This window comes from Protopterus annectens, chromosome 2.part1 (genome assembly GCF_019279795.1).
Source record: "Protopterus annectens isolate FY-2018-M chromosome 2.part1, PAN1.0, whole genome shotgun sequence".
NCBI classification, from domain to species: domain Eukaryota; kingdom Metazoa; phylum Chordata; order Ceratodontiformes; family Protopteridae; genus Protopterus; species Protopterus annectens.
In genome coordinates, this window is record NC_056729.1 from 872,975,049 (window position 1) to 872,994,304 (window position 19,256).

Sequence of the window (19,256 nt, forward strand, 5' to 3'; positions counted from 1 at the left end):
GGTGATTTCAACTACCCTGCCATTAACTGGGAAAACTACTCGTGTACCAACATCTTTGCCCAACGGTTCTTGGAATTCATAAATTCCAATGCCCTGGATCAACTAATTCTTAGTCCCACCAGGGGATCCAATATCCTAGACCTGGTCATTACCAACAAAGGAAATCAATGCTCCACACCTATGGTCACCCCCTCATTGGTCAGGTCTGACCATAAGCTAATCACCCTTGACATCCACATCCCACCCCCACCCCCCAGTAAGGAAACCTCTGTAAACAACTTCTCCAAAGCCAACTTCATGCTACTCAAGTCAGAAGTGACAAACTTCATGACACCCATGCAGACAGGAACTGAAAGTTCGACTGCTGAATCCTACACTAAGGCACTGTACGAGCACATCCACTCATACATGAATCGTGCCATCACCAATAGAACCAAGATGCTCTCCTCCAAAAAAAGGAAGCCAATCTGGTGGTGCCTTACCATAAACAAACTTTACAAAAAAGGGAAGAAACTGTTGCAGAAAAGAGGAAAATCCCATTATGCAAAAAAACTCCCTTACCAGTCTCAGTAAGAAGTTGAGATCCCTCACAAAATCCTCCAAAGCTAGTTACTAAAATAAAATTGCCAAAGATTCCAAAGACAACCACAAGGCATTCTATAGCTATGTCAAGAATCTAAATGGCAATGCTCAGATCTGCTCTGAGCTACAACAGAATGGCATTAAATATACTGATCCCAAGGATATTGCCAATATCCTAGCAGATCGATTCAGTGCAAACTTCACCCCCCTCTCACCCCCTAAACGGCCCATCTCAATACCGAAAGATTGCCAAATTCCAGTAATAACAGCCACACAGGTACAAAATGCACTCTCCAAAGCTAAGAATACAGCATCCATTGGACCAGACAACATCCCAGGCTGTGTACTACATGAACTACAAAATGAACTGGCACCTCACCTAACTGTCATGTTTAATCATAGACTCACCTCAGGCTTTGTGCCCACTAAGTGGCACACAGCTACAGTTATCCCACTCCACAAGGGAGGATTCACCTTGGATCCCGGGAACTTCCACCCCATCAGTCTGACGAGCCTGATCTGCAAGGCCATGGGACGTATTATCATGGAACTTATAAAGAAAGACATTGGCAACCTTCAAACACTGGACGCCATGCAGTTTGGGTTTGTGAAGTGCCGATCTTGACTCCTGAACCTGATTGACTTCTTCGAATCAGTCTCCAGAGCCGTGGACAAGGGTAATGTGGTCCACACAGCCTATCTGGATCTTGCCAAGGCCTTCAACGCCATCCCCCACTCTGGAATCATAGATAAACTTACGAAGCTGGGCATTAATCCTTACGTCACTCAATGGGCTGCTAACTAGCTTACTGACAGAACCCACACTGTAAAAGTAGACGACTACAAATCCAGCTCCAGACAAGTGACAAGTGAAGTACCTCAGGTTCAGTCCTGGGACTGTTCTTGTTTGGCATCTACTTCTCTGAAGTACAGGCCAACACTAAGGGACTCTGGCTAACAAAGTTCACAGATGAATGCAAACTGTGAGCCATTACTGAATCCCCAAATGATGTGGATATCTTACAAAAGGGCCTTACAGAAACAGATGCTTGGTGCCAGAGCCATGGGCTCAAACTCAATGCCAAGAAATGTATAGTTATCCCCTTTGGGAAAAAACATGTAGCCGTGAATTACCACATAGGTGGCAGCACACTAAACACCAAAAGTGTGATAAGAGACTTAGGGACACAGGTGGACAGTGGTCTCATCTTCGATAACCACATCGCCACAACAGTCAGGAAATCCTTCTATGTGGCACATATCATCACTAAGGGCTTTTTATCCAGAAAAAAGGAGGTCATTGTCCCACTGTACTCATCCCTTATTAGACCCATTATAGAATACAATGCTCCATTTGGTATGTACCTCTCAAGACATCTGCAATAACTGGAAAGGCCGCAGAAATACCTCACTAAAAGAATCACAGGCCTAAAGCAGATGTCCTATGCTGACCGTCTAAAAAAACTCCACCTATACTCTGTCGCATATCGTCTACTCAGAGGCAATCTCTGCTTAACATACAAGGCCATGTCAAACCCAGAGTTGTTGGACATGCTACACTTAACAAAATCCCAATCCCTCAGAGACACAAGCCCCAGGGATCTAAACCTTGTCATCACAATAATCAAAACATGCTGGAGGGACAGATTCCTGACCCAGAGACTCCCCAGACTCTGGAATAGACTGCCCATACATGTCAAGCAGAGCACCTCTTTGGCCCTCTTCAAAAGGAACCTTGATGATTGGATGGGAGATAGGAAATTCACCCCGGGGATCACGTCAGTTGCCCTGCTAGACAGGGGTCCAGGGAAGTAAATACTGTGGGAAGAAATAGCCAGGGAATTGTTATGGCTAGGCTTGTATAGGCCCTAGAGCCGATAGCCTAGTACCAACCTATGAACCTATGAACTATAAGACAAAATTCAACCACAGATCACCAATTATTTAAATGGAGACACAGAAAAGTAAATAATTCAGTCAAACAAATAAATAAATAAAAACAGTGCAGTAAACTAGTGCAGAACTGTTACACAAATAAATAAAAAAAATGCAGTACTGAAAAGCAAAATAAATACAACAGTGCAGTAAACTAGTGCAGAACTGTTACACAAATAAATAAAAAACAGTGCAGTGATAAGCAAAGTAAATACAACCAGTGCAGTGCTGATAAGAAACACTGAACAAATAAAGTGTTAAAAATATACTTATGTAGCTCTGTAATTCAGATTGTTTAAGAAGTATTCTCCGTCAGGCACAAATGGAGCTCAGCAAGATAAGCAGTGATTCAGGTATGGTGGATTGAGGACTGTACATTACTCACAGGTGTAAGAGCCTGAAAACTCTACAGGTAGTGGTGGCTGTTAGCTGGGTCACTCTAGGAGTTGGATATGGCTTGTAAGAGAGCGAGCTTTGCTTTATGCAGAGATGACCTATGCTATGAGCTAGTGGGCTGATGAAATCCTAAGGATTCATCTTAAGTGACATTTAGAGATCCAGTGTAATAAATGCTTCTTAAATGAGTATGTGGTAGAACTACAAAAGACCATATTTAATTCTAAGAAGAGAATGGCGTAAGATTGCATCACTGACTGCAGCAACATAGAAATAAAACTAATGCTAGCATTTGAAGTACGACGTTAACTTTGTCTGAAATGAGACTGCATCAGAGCACAACTTTATGAGATGTTTAGAATAAAGGGTTAAGCTCATTTATGGGTGGAGACCAAGAATGTTTCTATTTATTTTGCTTCAATGGTTTGTGACTTCAGCAAAAACCGTTCTAGAAGTTGGTAGGAACAGTTATATGTTTCTTTTTGCAACCAAATTCACTCTTAAAATGGAAGATGAATAAGTTCATTTAGAAGGTTTTTTATTGTATAAATGGACTGGTGTCAACACCATTTCCTCAAAAATATAATTCTAAAGGTTGTGTAGTTCATCTTCTGATTAGTGTATACTGAACAAAATGTCTTGCATGTTCCTATAACTTTTCCAGGCCAGTTTGGGGAAGCTGTCTGTAGTTTCTTTATTTATCATGACTTATTTTTCCCACTGATTTCTGATCTGCCCATAAATGGTTTTCTACTTTCTATATCAAAACGTGATATATTTTTCTCTGCTGTGCTCTATGAGTCCATCAATATATTTTTTGCAATTTGGCTTTGACTGTGGAATTTTACCATATATTAAGCCATGTGTCTGAAATAGAAAAGGTTTGGTCTTTTTTTACTAATCTGTAAATCAGTGCTTTTGGTTTTTGCAATACTTTTGTGAATTTTTTGAAAATCTGTTATATTTGTACATTTTGTATGATTACTAGTATATGCTGACTTCATAAATGGTAAAACACTTTGATACATCTACATTTATAAAACTGCATATTTCTGAGAAAAAGAGGAACTTATTTGTTGGTATACATTTATACCCAAAAGCATAATGCAGTCAAGAGTTTAGAAGTAATAAATTATGAAATTTAAAAAAGCTGTACTGTAGTGTAGGTTTGTTGTTATGATACTGGAAGGCACACTTGTGTGAAGCATAAGGGACTGGTAGTAGTAGTCGAGGCACTCTTTTCTAGTCATACCTTATCATAAGTTGTCTTCTCTGGTGTATGCTCACAAACTGAAACACATACACACACGCACACACACACACGCACGCACACACAAACATGCACACATGCACGCGTGCACACACACACACACACACACACACACACACACACACACACACACACACACACACACACACACACACACACACAGGGATACTACATCTACTAGCTATATGTTTTGATGAGTAACCTTATGAAGGTGAAACAAATCCATCCAACTCTGAAGCAAGTCTTCTGAATTTCATCACTGCTGTGGAGCATATTGAGAAGTATGTTGGTAGACACTTTTGCAAACCATCAAGAATATCAGAATAGCATACTGAACTTATTTCAGAAGGCAGGGACAAAGCTGTAATAAATTCTTTTTAGAAATGGAAACAAGATTGGGTGGCCCAAGACATACCAGGAGGTGGGTGAAGAGGTCCATGAGTACAAAAATCCCTTGGAAAAGTAGAAAAGCAACTCAAAAGGGTTGCTGTACTAGTGAGCCAATAATGCTGGGTGTGGGAGAAGAGATGATAGAAAAATCACAACAGATTAATGACAAGTTAGTAAAAGAAGGAACACAACAGAGAATTCACAGTACATGGGTTTAGACTCATAGCTTTATGGGTAGGTAGTGGTACTGGATAATCTGTAGATCATTTCAAGCCTAATCAAAAAACTCTGTTCATAATTTCCCTATAGCCTCAAGGAGGTCATGAAAAGATAGACTGGGAGAGAATCTGAGGCTTTCACAAGGAAAGGCATAAAACGAATACAGGAGTGGACAAGATATGGACAAAAGGGCAATAGAATGCTAAATGTTTCACAAAGATGTGCTGTGCTAAAGTCATTTTAGGGTCCTGCATTGTAACAAAATACATATCATGGGGCAAAGCTAGACTAAGCTAATAAATGTAATGACTAACTTTCTTTTGACGACTACTATGCACACTAACAAACAGAATCCTTTATGTAGCTGCTTGACAAGCCACGCTGCTTCGCAAGGGATGGTTTGCACCTGTCACCCCTGGGCTTCCGGATATTGGCCAAGGCTCTTGCCACCTCCATAGTGCCTTTTTTAGGCAAGGCTCAAATGACAAACCTACCTCCCTAGAAAACACAAGTGGAAAAAAACTAAGGGTAATGCTGCTCAATGCCAGAAGTCTAAACCTTAAGATGCACGCCCTCGAAGCCCTCCTCAGTATGGAGAACATCGATGTCTGTGCAGTGACTGAAACCTGGTTCAAGGCTCCTGAGAGCACCCCAGCACTATCAGGTTTTACCTCATATCATGCTTTCCGGCCCCAAAACTTGGACAGAACCACAAAAGGAGGGGGAGTATCCATTTTCATCAAAGATACCCACACCTCCAGGTTAGTGGCAACGCACGAAGCATCGGAGACTATCCAGGTGCAACTAACCATAGGCAAAACTGCCTTACGGTTTGTGGCATGCTACAGACCACCCTCTCAAACTCAGGAACCCCACACAGCCTTCCTGAAGACACTGGAGAGTATGAATGTCTCTCCAAATACCATCATTTTGGGAGACTTCAACTACCCAAACATAGACTGGGAACATTACTCAAGCCCCAACACTCTAGCCCAAAGGTTCTTAGAATTCATAAACTCAAATGCAATGGAACAACTAGTCACCATTCCCACAAGAGGAGACAATATACTAGACCTGATCATCACAAACATGGGGACAAAATGCTCCACACTGGAAGTACATCCCTCTTTGGTAAGATCAGACCATAAATTAATCTCACTGGAAATCCACATCCCACCCCCACCCCCTGCACAAAAGACCACAGTGAAGAACTTCTCAAAAGCAAACTTCACACTTCTTAAGACTGAAGTGGTATCTTTCAAGGCCCCTGGGCCAGTGGAACCCACAACCCACACTGCTGAATCCTTTGCAAATGCCTTCTATGGGCACCTTCAAGAATGCATGGATCATGCAATCCCAAATAAAACCAAGACCCATTCCCCCAAAGGCAGGCGACCAGTCTGGTGGACCCCAGCCATAAATAAACTTTACAACAGAAGGAGGAAGCTACTACATGACAGAGCAAAATCCCTAAAAGGTAAGGCATCTCTGATCAGTACTAGCAAAAAACTACGATCACTCATAAAATCATCCAAGGCCAACTTTGAGAGAAAAATCACAAATGACACAAAAGACAATCACAAGGCCTTCTTTAGCTATGTTAGAAACCTGGGTGGAAACTCCCAGATATGCTCAGAGTTAGTCCAAAATGACACAAAATACATTGAACCCACTGACATTGCCAACATTCTGGCAGACAGGTTCAGTGCAAATTTCTCCTCCCTCCCCCAAAAGGAGAAATAACTATCCCAGCAGAGTATAGCCTCCCTAACATCTCAGATGCCCAGGTGAGAGCCGCCCTCTCTAAAGCTAAAAACACAGCATCAATGGGACCGGATGGTGTCCCGGGCTGTGTGCTACATGAACTCCAAGAGGAACTAAACCCACACATAAGGCTGCTGTTTAATCTTAGCCTGACCACAGGATTCGTACCCAAAGAGTGGCGTACAGCAACAGTGGTCCCACTTCACAAAGGTGGTGCTTCTACGGACCCTGGAAATTACCGCCCCATAAGCCTGACGAGCCTGGTCTGCAAAGCTATGGAGAGGATCATTATGGAACTCATAAACAAAGACATTGGGGACCTACAGACATTGTATCCTACCCAATTTGGTTTTGTCAAGGGCAGATCCTGCCTTCTGAACTTGGTTGACTTTTTTGAAACAGTCACTAAGGCCATTGATGAGGGTAAGGCAGTTCACACAGCCTACCTTGACCTTGCAAAAGCCTTTGACACAATACCCCACTCGGGCATCATAGACAAACTCACCAGCTTAAATGTAAACCCATATGTCACAAGATGGGTTGCAAACTGGCTCAAGGACAGAACCCACAGGGTCAGAGTTGCTGGAGCTATGTCAGACTCTAAGCCAGTCACAAGCGGTGTCCCACAGGGCTCAGTCCTGGGACCCCTCTTGTTCGGCATTTATTTTTCCGAGGTACAGGCAAACATAGGAGGATTGTGGCTGACAAAGTTCGCAGATGACTGCAAACTGGGCGCCATAATTGATACTCCAGCAGACACAAACATCCTTCAGAGACGCCTCATAGAAACAGATAATTGGTGCCAGAGCCATGGCCTTAAGCTAAACGCCAAAAAATGTATAGTCATACCCTTTGGGAAAAACAAGGTACCGACAAATTACCACATAGGCGGTAATCCATTAAGTACGGAAGAGGTAATCAGGGACCTAGGGACCCAGGTTGACAGTAACCTCTCATTTGACACTCACATAGCCAAAGTGGTTAGGAAGACCTTCTATATTGCCCACCTTATCATGAAGGGTTTCACATCTAGATCAAGAGAGGTCATTGTGCCCCTGTACTCTTCTCTTATCAGGCCAATGATTGAGTACAATGCCCCATTTGGGATGTATCTCACCCGACACCTGCAGCAGTTGGAAAGACCCCAAAAGTTCCTCACCAAGAGGATAAAGGGTCTTAAACATATGTCATATGCTGCCCGACTGAAAAACTCCAACTCTATTCAGTCGCATACCGCCTACTCAGAGGTGATCTGTGCCTGACGACAAGGCCATGTCCAATCCTGAATTAATGGACATGCTCCACCTCAGAAAATCCAAATCCATCAGAGCCACGAGAACAAGTGACTTAAACCTCAACACAGAAATAAATAGAACGTGCTGGAGGGATAGATTCATAACCCAGAGGCTCCCTACACTCTGGAACAGAATCCCAGTCCATGTTAGGCAGAGCCCCTCACTGACTCTATTCAAGAGAAATCTCGACGAGTGGATGGGAGATCGTAGGTTTACCCCGGGGGTCATCTCTTTGTCACTACTAGACAGAGGCATAGTAAACTAAACCCTAAAAGGGCGTAGTATTCTCATCCTAAGGGGTGGTGTAGGCCACATAAACTCTGGCTAGGCTTATAAATGCCCTAGGGCAGATAGCCTAGTACGAACCTATGAACCTATTTGCAGTAGCATTACCAGCTGACTCTTTTCAGATGGAACAATTAAAAATGGTGTAACAAGAATGTAGGTAGGATAAGACTATTAATGCAAACTAGTAAAGGTGCAGCACATTTCTAAATTTACAACATATAAAAGAAACAGTTTTTATGTAAAAGGTTTGTGTAATTTGTAAACTGGCAACTGATACATTATAATACTATGCTTCAATACTGTCCTTCATTAAAGAAATCTCTCCTCAAGGCATGTGCACAGACACACACACACACACACACACGCGCAGACAGACACACACACACACACACACACACACACACACACACACACACACACACACATACACACACACGCATGCATGCTCACACACACACACACACACACACACACACACACACACACACACACACACACACACACACACACACACACACACACACAAACACACGCACAAACAATATGATATCCAAAGAAGGTGGGAGGTGGTGTCTTATTATTCATCTTATATGTCATGTGAAACCAGTTTAAATATATTTTAGTCGTTTATAAAATCATGTACTTGTAATAAAACATTGTTTAAATTATACAAGAACAATAGATTCTTTAACATCTGTTTCTTCAAATTTTAGAGAAAGCCCGTTTAAAATTAAAGACAACATATTCTAGATTAGGAAATGTGACCAACAGCATTTTGTGTTTTAGAGAAGAGGCATAAATCAAACAGAACAATGCCCTAAGCCAAAAAAAGCAACATACCTCTCAACCTCTTAGCCCACGAAATCTGGACAAAGCCTGACATAATTGGGGACAAAAGTGCAAAAACAGGGATATATTTTAAATATTGCTCTTATGAACTTAGAAAGTTGCTAGAATAAAAGGGTTTGTGATAAAATGCATTTTCTGAAGGATACAAAGTCTGAAACTCAAATGTATGTCATTATTTAGTGATTTCATTCTTTAGATCATCCCAATGATTTGGCAGAAAACCACAAATTTTATGAAGACCAGGCCAAAATTTTGAGTAAAAAATCTGGACATTGTGCAAAAATTTGGACAGTTGAGCGATATGAATAGAGATGTTATTGATGTTGTCCTACAGGCTGCTAGATAGAAAGTTGAAATATTTTATAAAATAATCAGTCAGCGCGTGCACACACACACACACACACTGCAGAGTGTTCCCAGACTGGCATGGAGACGTTAGACCAACATGGTAAGTACTCTTTTCAGTAACTAAACAAAATGAATATTTTGACAGGAGAGTACTTCATTTCTATAATAAATGGGTCTCAAATAATCTTTACAGTTGCAGGTATGCAAAACAGTAATGGAGGACTAGCTTCACATCAGAATTCTAAAGCAATTACAACAGGATGGACTACCTTCCTTAAAAAAAAAAAAATCAAAGGAGATCAGAGTGGTGCATGCTGGCTAGGGGAATGAAGATGTGATTAAACTGCACAAAGCTGGAGAGAAACTAAGAAATCAGAAACTACCGAGCATATAGTTTTAAACTGACAGCTGAAAATAAAAACACTTTTAAAAGAAAAGTTGTTGAGCACTTAAATGCAATTTGGATTTACAAAACTATGGCCATCTTACAAAAATGTTATAGCCTTCTTCAAGTCCATGACTGAAGCAATGGGTGACTATAGAGTAGTAAAATATAGTAAATATAGATGTTGGCAAGGCATTTTTATTTCTATCACAAGAGAGTAAGATACAAAAGAGGACAGTTGGTCATGAACTGACATACGGCATTTAAAATGGATGAAAACTTCACTAAGATGATGTCAGTAGATAAAGTCCATACTAAAGAGAGTTACAAGAGGTCTGCTATAGAGTTCATTTCTGGAACCAGTCCTCTGTAGTATCTGGAAGTGACATTACACGGGCACTGGAAGAAACATATGGCTTTGCAAGGGACACAAAAATTGCAAAAGCATCAGTAGTAAATAGGTTCCTAGGTTGATACTAATCTAACTACCACTAGGGTCCTTACAAGCCTAGCTGTGCATTCCAGTCTCATTTGGATCTTGAGTATCTTGGGCTTCTATAATGGGATGGGGCATGTTAGTAAGGAGGTAAATAAGGATTTGTGAGGGTATTAGCTAGGATAATACTTTTCTTATTGGAGGACTCTGTCCGTAAGGGTCATGCGGCCAGACTAGGGTTAAATGTCTGATTTTCCATCAAACTGCCAAGGTTTTGTTTCATTAGGGTCATTGATGAACTCTGTTTTACATGAATAGAGAGCCTATCCCATAGACCGGGGATCCATTAGGACACATATCTGTCTCTCCAGCACATTTTATTTATGTCACAAATGAAGTTCAGATCCTTGGATATACTGCTTCTAGTACTGTTTGTTTTGTGCATGTGCAGCATGTCCATTCTGGTTAGTTCTGTAAGCCCTGTAATGTCCATTCTGGTTAGTTCTGTAAGCCCTGTAATGTCCATTCTGGTTAGTTCTGTAAGCCCTGTAATGTCCATTCTGGTTAGTTCTGTAAGCCCTGTAATGTCCATTCTGGTTAGTTCTGTAAGCCCTGTAATGTCCATTCTGGTTAGTTCTGTAAGCCCTGTAATGTCCATTCTGGTTAGTTCTGTAAGCCCTGTAATGTCCATTCTGGTTAGTTCTGTAAGCCCTGTAATGTCCATTCTGGTTAGTTCTGTAAGCCCTGTAATGTCCATTCTGGTTAGTTCTGTAAGCCCTGTAATGTCCATTCTGGTTAGTTCTGTAAGCCCTGTAATGTCCATTCTGGTTAGTTCTGTAAGCCCTGTAATGTCCGTAAGAAAAGATAGACCCAATACACAAATAACATGTGCATTTGTTACAAAAAAGCCCATATTTATCAGATGTTTAAAAACTGTATTTAATTTGATGTTATTTATTTACTCATTTTTAAGTGTTTTAAGCATCTGATAGAAATGAGTAAGGGTTCCTTTTTAGAGAGTGTTGTAGCCTTAAAGTGGGGATGAAGTTTTTAATTTTATCATGTGACCAAGCGGTGGGTGGTTTAAACTGAATATCTTGCTACTATGATTCATCTGATGAAGTCCTGTAATTTAACAGGATGAAAGCACTTATCTGCATCTGTCAATCTTTGATTGTTCTGATGAAGTCCTGTAATTTAACAGGATGAAAGCACTTATCTGCATCTGTCAATCTTTGATTGTTTTTAATACCTGTTGGATTGTTTAATAAATATTTATCAGTCATGAATTTTGCCCTTTGTGTTGTCTCCATTCCATTTGGATTTCCTGGTCAGACTTGGCTAGGACCATTCACCAGGGGCTCCTAGACTCTTTTCCTTTCTCATCTCAAATATAGTAAGCTACAGTATCTCTCTTACATAGCTAAGCCTACTGCAACATTGATCAATACAACAAAATATAGTGTAGTTATAGAAGGTAAACTTACCATAACTGTAGATGTTTAAATGATCATTCCTCCCTCCACCATCCTTGTTTTTTGGTGTGTGTTTTTATACCAGAGGGTAGACATTTTTTATTGATTCCAGCATTGTCTTCCCAGGACTCATCTTCCCTCTCTTTTTGTTCGTGGAAAAGCTCTAAAGGTCATGGTGCCCAAACCTATCTTTCAGTCAGCTCAGCTCAACATTTTGGGTGAGTGGAAAGCATCCTGAAGCTTTGGAAGCTGGCCGGCTGTTATATCATTGGCACGATATAACCCATATAGTAAGGCTACTGCAGCAGCGATCATTCAATCATCTACTGTTATGGTAAGTTTTACACAGCTGTAATTTTTTCTTACCACATCTACCAGATAGGTATGATACATTTTCCCCTATCTGCCTTTGTAAATAAAGACCTACCCCGGGATTCATGAAGCTCGGCGCAAGGCCGGCGTAAGGCCTGCGCCGGCGGTGCATGGAATATCCGGCGCAGTAGCGCCATATACATATTAATGAGAGTGCACCGGAATCACAGACACGTGCGTAGTGTACGTGAGCGAGCCCAGGTAGGATGCGCCTGGAGGCGTGTCTAAGCCGGCAGGAGGTGAGCAACCTAATGTGCTGACAGCCACGGTCCACCCACAATAGTAATGGCAGCAGCCAGGTCCCGTGCAGAATGAAACGCACGTACAGTACGCAACATAGTTCCCGTTCCAAATCAACGGAGAAGCAAATAGAAGCCACCAAGGCATAAGTGTACCCGCTCAAGGAGCAAAGGATACGATAAGACCGCCGTCCCGCAATGTACTGTCAGTGTTTACACTCAGAGAAGGTGTACAGTCAAGATGTCAGCGCCGCACCGACATAGGAGCAGCGACTAAGGTCACCACCTGTCCCACTGTGTTTGGGGCAGTCTCTCCATGGACAGTTGTGTCCCGAAAAACGATTAGAAATGGCTGATGTGCTACGAATGTAGGACACAATGATATCCCGTATGTAATGTAATGGTAGCATGAATTGGTTATTTCTGTAACAGAAATACCGAAATGACACAATAAACAGAATAAGCAAGGAAATTGCCACAATAATAAGCAAATTATTTAGGCAAACAAGTGAATTTCTATGCTATATAGTGACCGCTTGTATGTGTCGGCCTGTAAAGGCAGATGTGAGTCCCGGAAATATCCCAGATCGGAAAATGGAAAAGGTGGAAACCCCAGCAGCGACATGGGCATGGTCACCAGGGTTACCTGCTGTCCCAAAGTGCCATGGACAGTCCCTGATTGGACAATCGTGTCCCTGCAACAATCGTAAAATGGAAAATGACCTGCATCCCTGCCACGCAAATTCCGCAATATACATGTAAATAGTAGCATAAAACATATACATTACGGTATGGAACACAGACATGGCATAAGAAAATAAATAAGGAACCCAAACGCTAACAGAATAGGCTCATAGTATGGCAAACAAGTGAAGTTCTGTCTACTGCACTAGCCCTGGGTATGTGTAGTCCTGCAAATATCGAAGTGTCCACATAACATGCCCCACCATGGGCATTGGAAAAGGTGCCAACCATAATGGTCACAAGCAGTAGTGACAGTACATAGCCGGGTAGCTGTGCCGACATAACAACAGTAAGGAAGCAAGATACCCCAAACACAGGCAAACATGTGCATAGCAACATATCCCAGACCCAGCAACATCTTTGTTGCATACACCGGATGGTGTATGATGAAGTGTAATATCCAGAAGCAGAACACATGCATTCGGATGTACTACACAATAGCCTCATTGTACATGTCAGTCACACCCATGTATACCCCTGCACCCAAACCTGCTAGCATCCGTGTGCAGCTATACAACCACACACAATGTGCATACCTGAACTGTGGTAAGATGTTTGTGTTAGGCAATGCCACGCTGGCAAATACGCATTCCACATGTCAGCAACCCACCGCAGGTACAGATATGTAAATGGCTGCATGTGAATGTGTCAGCAGAATGTGTACATCCGCATGTAGTATGTACCCGCCCAAACCATCTAGGTTTGCATACGACACGGTGCACATAAGTGTACACATGTGGACAAGTCGGTCGGTGGACCACCGCATCGACGATCATCTCTGCAGTGAAGTCGATCACATATAGCGGAACAGGTGCCTAACACACAGGACATCCTAACAGGGTGCTACAGGCAAAGAAGGGGAAACTGGGACATCACATGTGGAGATGAGCGTGGCTGGACGGACAAATACACACGGTCAAGGTAAAGGATGGAACAACATGCATATGGCTGGATGGATGTTGTTCAGAAATATATAGAAACACATATGAAGTTCCAGTTTACACTGAAATACTATATAATGTATTGAATTGTACCGCATAATATGGCAGCAGAACTAAGCCTGCATGTAATTGGTGAAGCTAAGCTGTACTGTGATGGAATTCTGAACCTGGCAGTAAGCAGGACAGCAGGCTCATGTCTGTCATCATTAATTATTTGCTGGGTTACAGAACAATAAATGTATGTACATGCATAACAGCACTCCTTCCCCAGAGGAGGATGGCCTTGTGAGCTCAATGGAAGATAGCAGTACAACTCCCTACCAGACAGACAAAGCAACGTATCAAGAAATTAACTGTCCACTGTATCGTAACAGTCTAGGGTCCTTGAAACAGCTACAATCACAAAAGGATACTGTAATGTACAAGGTGCCTTGCAAGCCTGTGTTATTCCCATGAGAAAACAATTTAAAAGCACGAGCCCAGCACCCACGTATGTATAGACTATTGCGGACCATAGTGATGGAAATGCCCTGTGACCGACCACGCCAGTAAGTTGGGCAAATGCTGATTGTAAACACTATATAAAGAAACTGCTTACTGTATAGAGTCAGACAAAACTCCCATACTTGGACTGTACATTATTTAGCCTGCCTGTGTACACTACTAAAACTGTCCGAACCCGAGCCTCCTGTGTTATCGGCTGTCACTTAGAAAAGTCTACTGATAACTACAGTCTGGTTGTAACAACTTATTTCACATCGTGATCCTTGTAATCCGGAATTCCCTTGGTAAGCTACAGGTCAGAGTGCATGGCTGGTTAGACATGTACCGGAGAATATGCATAAATGGTTCTTCTTGAATGAAAAGACCTCCGACTGAATTGTTGTGTGTAAAGAGGCTGTTTACTGTCTGATCTGTGGCTGAAAAGCGGAAAACTGGATCCCAAGAAGAAAACGTGCAGCCTTAAACAGGAGGCCCAGGTAAGGAGTGTCTGCCTTTTGTGTCTATTGTAGATCAGGGACCAGACTACATTGTGTTTCTGTTAACAGTAGTGATATCGGTCAAGACCTACCCACATACTGTTAAATCTGAACATAGGTCAGGGAACACACAGCAGAGTAAATAGTGAATGTAGACACTACAGTGGATACAGGGAAGGAGACACACGTGTTATGACAGAAGGGTACGAGCAGTCGTGGTAGAGGATATGGGAGATTATTGAAGCAACAGATCATGTGATCCGTGATTTGACGGGTGACGGAAGAATATGCAATCGCAGAGAGCACATAATGTGAGTTACGCAGCAAAATGGGGTAATAAATATGACATTGATGGTATATTAGGCAACATACCGTTACTGAAACATTGTAATCGCTGAAAATCCGATGCATATGTTCCAAGGTAAACACCTGTTCCACCCTGAGAGGGATATGCCTCTGGCCAGCCGTGTCCTGTAAATAAACCGAACACATGTCAAATGTCCTGATATCTCAGGACAAACATTTCCCAGATATATATCAAAATGGTAGCATAAAAGAGTACCCACTGCCCACAAGGACACAGTCCGACAAGCTCTACACTTTACATATGCACAGTGGTGTCCATTGTAGGACCCAAAAATTGTGGAAAGAATCGAATAATGTGTTATTTCAACGCTGCATCTGAACTCATTGTCGCCACAGGTACACATATGCACCGCAAGCGTGTTTAATGTTGCTGATAGCTGTCCATGTAATGCAGCACAGATGCACAGAAATACCCAGGGTACCGGGTCCATAGAACTGCATCCACATCACACTTCCGCACACATGACGGATGTGTAATGGGTACTGTCAATTGTTGCAGTCAAGGGATTCTGGGTATGTAGACTCTGTGCTCGGTGTTGTTTCGCAGGCAATCCTTCTCCCGCCTGGGAGGGATGTGCGTAGCACCTGCCTCAGTCTCCGCTAATAATGCAAACCATACTCCGGAGAATGCTAAATGTAGGTGTGGAATGTGTACAGCCCCATACTACTGTCCAGTAGGCAATTGTCATGGATGGACACCCGTATGGCCAGGATGGCACCCACAACTGCAAACCCGGTAAATGACATAGCCGCGTAAGGCATGACACAGGAAATACACATAGGGACCACAGTTGACATTCCACATACAAAGCCGGACTCGTGCCAACACCGGGCGATACAGCACTCAGTCTGCCAGCAACAGACTGAGGAGCACCCGCCACCGCACAGCGGAACAGATGTGCGACCTGTGGAACACATACTAATGGCACACACACAACGCCACGTAGGATGTGTAAACTATGGCATTCCCACCTACGAAGACAACATGGTTAAATGAATGCATAGGTAAGCAACATGTTCCGTGGTGTTATATTGGAAATATAGTGACGGATATGTCCCATTGGGATGTCTGAGGTTTATATGAAGCAGTTGGTAACCAGCATCTTTGGATGTATGTCATTTGTTCACAGTACTAACTCAGCTGGTTATGTAGCACCATGTGGAATGGGTAGTCAAACAGACATCCGCGATTGGGGAACATACACCAGCAGTGAAAAGCACTGGGCAGGTGGACACAGTCCAGCAACATCTAACTTGACATATGCACATCGGTGTCCATTGTAGGACCCAAAAATTCTGTTCAGAGAATGCCTGCTAGCTTCCTGCATTACTCATGTGATCTAATTGTCGCCACCACGCCACAGGTACACATAGGCACGCAAGCGTGTTCAATGTTGATGATAGCTGTCCATGAACTGCAGCACACATGCACAGAAATACCCAGGGTATCGGGTCCATTCAGCTGCGCCCACATCACACTGCAGCACACATGAAGGATGTGTAATGGGTACTGTCCACTGTTGCAGTCAAGGGAGTCTGGGTATGTAGAATCTGGCCTCGTGTTGTTTCGCAGGCAATCCTTTGTCCCGCCTGGGAGGGACGTGCGTAGCACATGCGCCACTCTCCGCTAATAATGCACACCATACTCCGGGAATGCAAAATGCAGGTGTGAAATGTGTACAGCCCCATACCAGTGTATAGTAGGCAATTCACATGGATGGACAAGCGTATGACTAAGATGGCACACATAAATGCAAACCCGTGGAATTACACTGCCGTAGTAAGGCATTACACAAGTCATACACATAGGGACTACAGTTGACATTCCCCATACAAGAAACACAGACAACCAGCCGATGAAGTCCAAAGCAAAGACGAGGTACTGTAGGGACCGCCAGTGACCAACCAGAGCACACCAAGAATTAAAGGCAGTCACCATAGTCTATTGAGCCCACTTCGCCTGCTTCATAAGCAGACTTATTCAGACTACATACAATGCAGTCCAACCTACTACATTTACAAGCATTAATTGGTTGGTACATTAGATGTGCTAGGTACTAATTACATGCCTTAAAGGCAGACAAGCGAACAAACCTTACTTGGGTTACACATCCCACACAGTGAGGACATCAGACATTGCTTCGAAGGTACAGTCTTCATCGGAAAATGGAAATATATGTACATATATGAAACATGAACCAACATAAAATGTTTTCCAAATGTCTGACTGTGTAAGCTACATATATATGTCCTACGGATTGTGCCAATATATTAACAGAACTGCAGACACCTAGTAATATGAATGAACCATAATATATACACATAAACCGTATGAATATGACTACTGTAAAATAGACCAACGAAATGTAAAGATTCACAATGTGCTAATGTAACATTCATTTAGAAGGTTACTTAAATAAATCAATCCAGACATCCATGTGTAAATACTAACAGAAGGCCAGCGAGGTGCTTGCCCTCACATGTACTGGGATGTCGCTCCACAGCATAGTGAGTGTCTGGGTGATGAATCCGTCCCAACAACACGCTCGATTAATGACAGTGTCAAGGTGTACGCCAGCTGCCCTTGTGGTTCTGAGGGATCTACCTTATTTACGTGAAGCATAGTCATCAGATCTGGTTCGACCTAGCCGCATGCCAGGCACGGGTCACCTCTGGGCAAGTGGTATGCAACTGTATACAGCTGGAATCCTTTCAGTCGGTCAGTATAACACATATACCTGAGACCCTGCATCCGCTTGTCGAAGAACTGTTGGTGCCTTTCCAGCTGCTGCAGGTGTTGGGTCAGATACATTCTGAACGGGCATTGTACCCAATCATAGGTCTATTGAGTGATGAGTACAAGGGGACAATGACCTCCCTGATCTAGATGTGAATCCCTTCATGATGATGTGGGCAATGTGGAAGGTCTACCCAACTATGTTAGCAACATGTGTGTCTAACGAACGGTTAACAACAACACGTGTCCCCAGATCACTGGTAACCCCTCCGTGTTCAGTGGACTGCCACCTATATGGTAGCTCGGGTAACCTTGTTCATCCCGAAGGGTATGCCTATGCATTTCCTGGCATTTAGCTGTAGGACATGTCTCTGGTACCACTTATCCACATCTGTGAGGCACTCCTGAAGGATATCTGTGTCAGATGTGTGTCTGACTTTGGCATCCGGTTTGCAGTCGATGCAAACATTGTCACCCATAACCCCCTGTGTGTGCGGTACATTGGAAACGAGATGCTGGAAATAGTGGACCCAGGACTGAGCCCCATGGGACACCACCTGTGACTGGCTGTGAGTATGACATGGCGCCAGCAACTATGGCCATGTGTGTTCTGTGACCTAGCCCGCTTGCAACCCATATGGCGATGTATGGATTTACATTCAAGATGACGGGTTTATCAAGTATACCCGAGGGGGGTATTGTGTCGACGGCCTCTGCCGGGTTGAGGTAGGCTGTATGGACTGCTTTACCCTCAGCAATGGCCTTGGTGACTGATTCTACAAAGTGAAACACGTGTAAAGGGCATGATCTGACTATGACCAAGCTAAACTGGGTTGTATCCAAAGTATGCGGTCCCCTATGTCCTTATCTATGTGTCCCATTATGATCCATCTCCATGGCTTTGCAGATAAGGCTTGTCAAACTAATGGTATGGTAATACCCAGGGTCAGTGGAGGCACCATCTATGTGGAGTGTGACTACAGTCGCCTCTGTGCTACTACTCAGGTAACGATCCTGAGGTGAGGCTAGGATTACACAGCTGTCCGGCGTGGGTTAAATTCCCATAGAGTTCCTGGAGTGCACAGCTGGGACACCATGTGGACCCATGGATGTTGTGTTGACTGCCTTGGGGCTGGATGTGGGTAATGCTGGACATACCAACGGCAGACGTGCCACGCTCCCGAGTCCGATGCCCAAGGGACCACACACATAGCCGGCCTTAGGCATAGGCCAAGTAGGTAGCCG

General features: G+C 43.1%; 1 protein-coding gene across 1 annotated transcript in view; it reads left to right on the forward strand.

Annotated features, from left to right (window-relative positions):
- The window catches only part of WDR17 (WD repeat domain 17), a 1,021,977-nt gene that overhangs the window by 77,876 nt on the left and 924,845 nt on the right, over positions 1–19,256 (forward strand). The gene's annotated exons all lie outside the window — the stretch shown is intronic.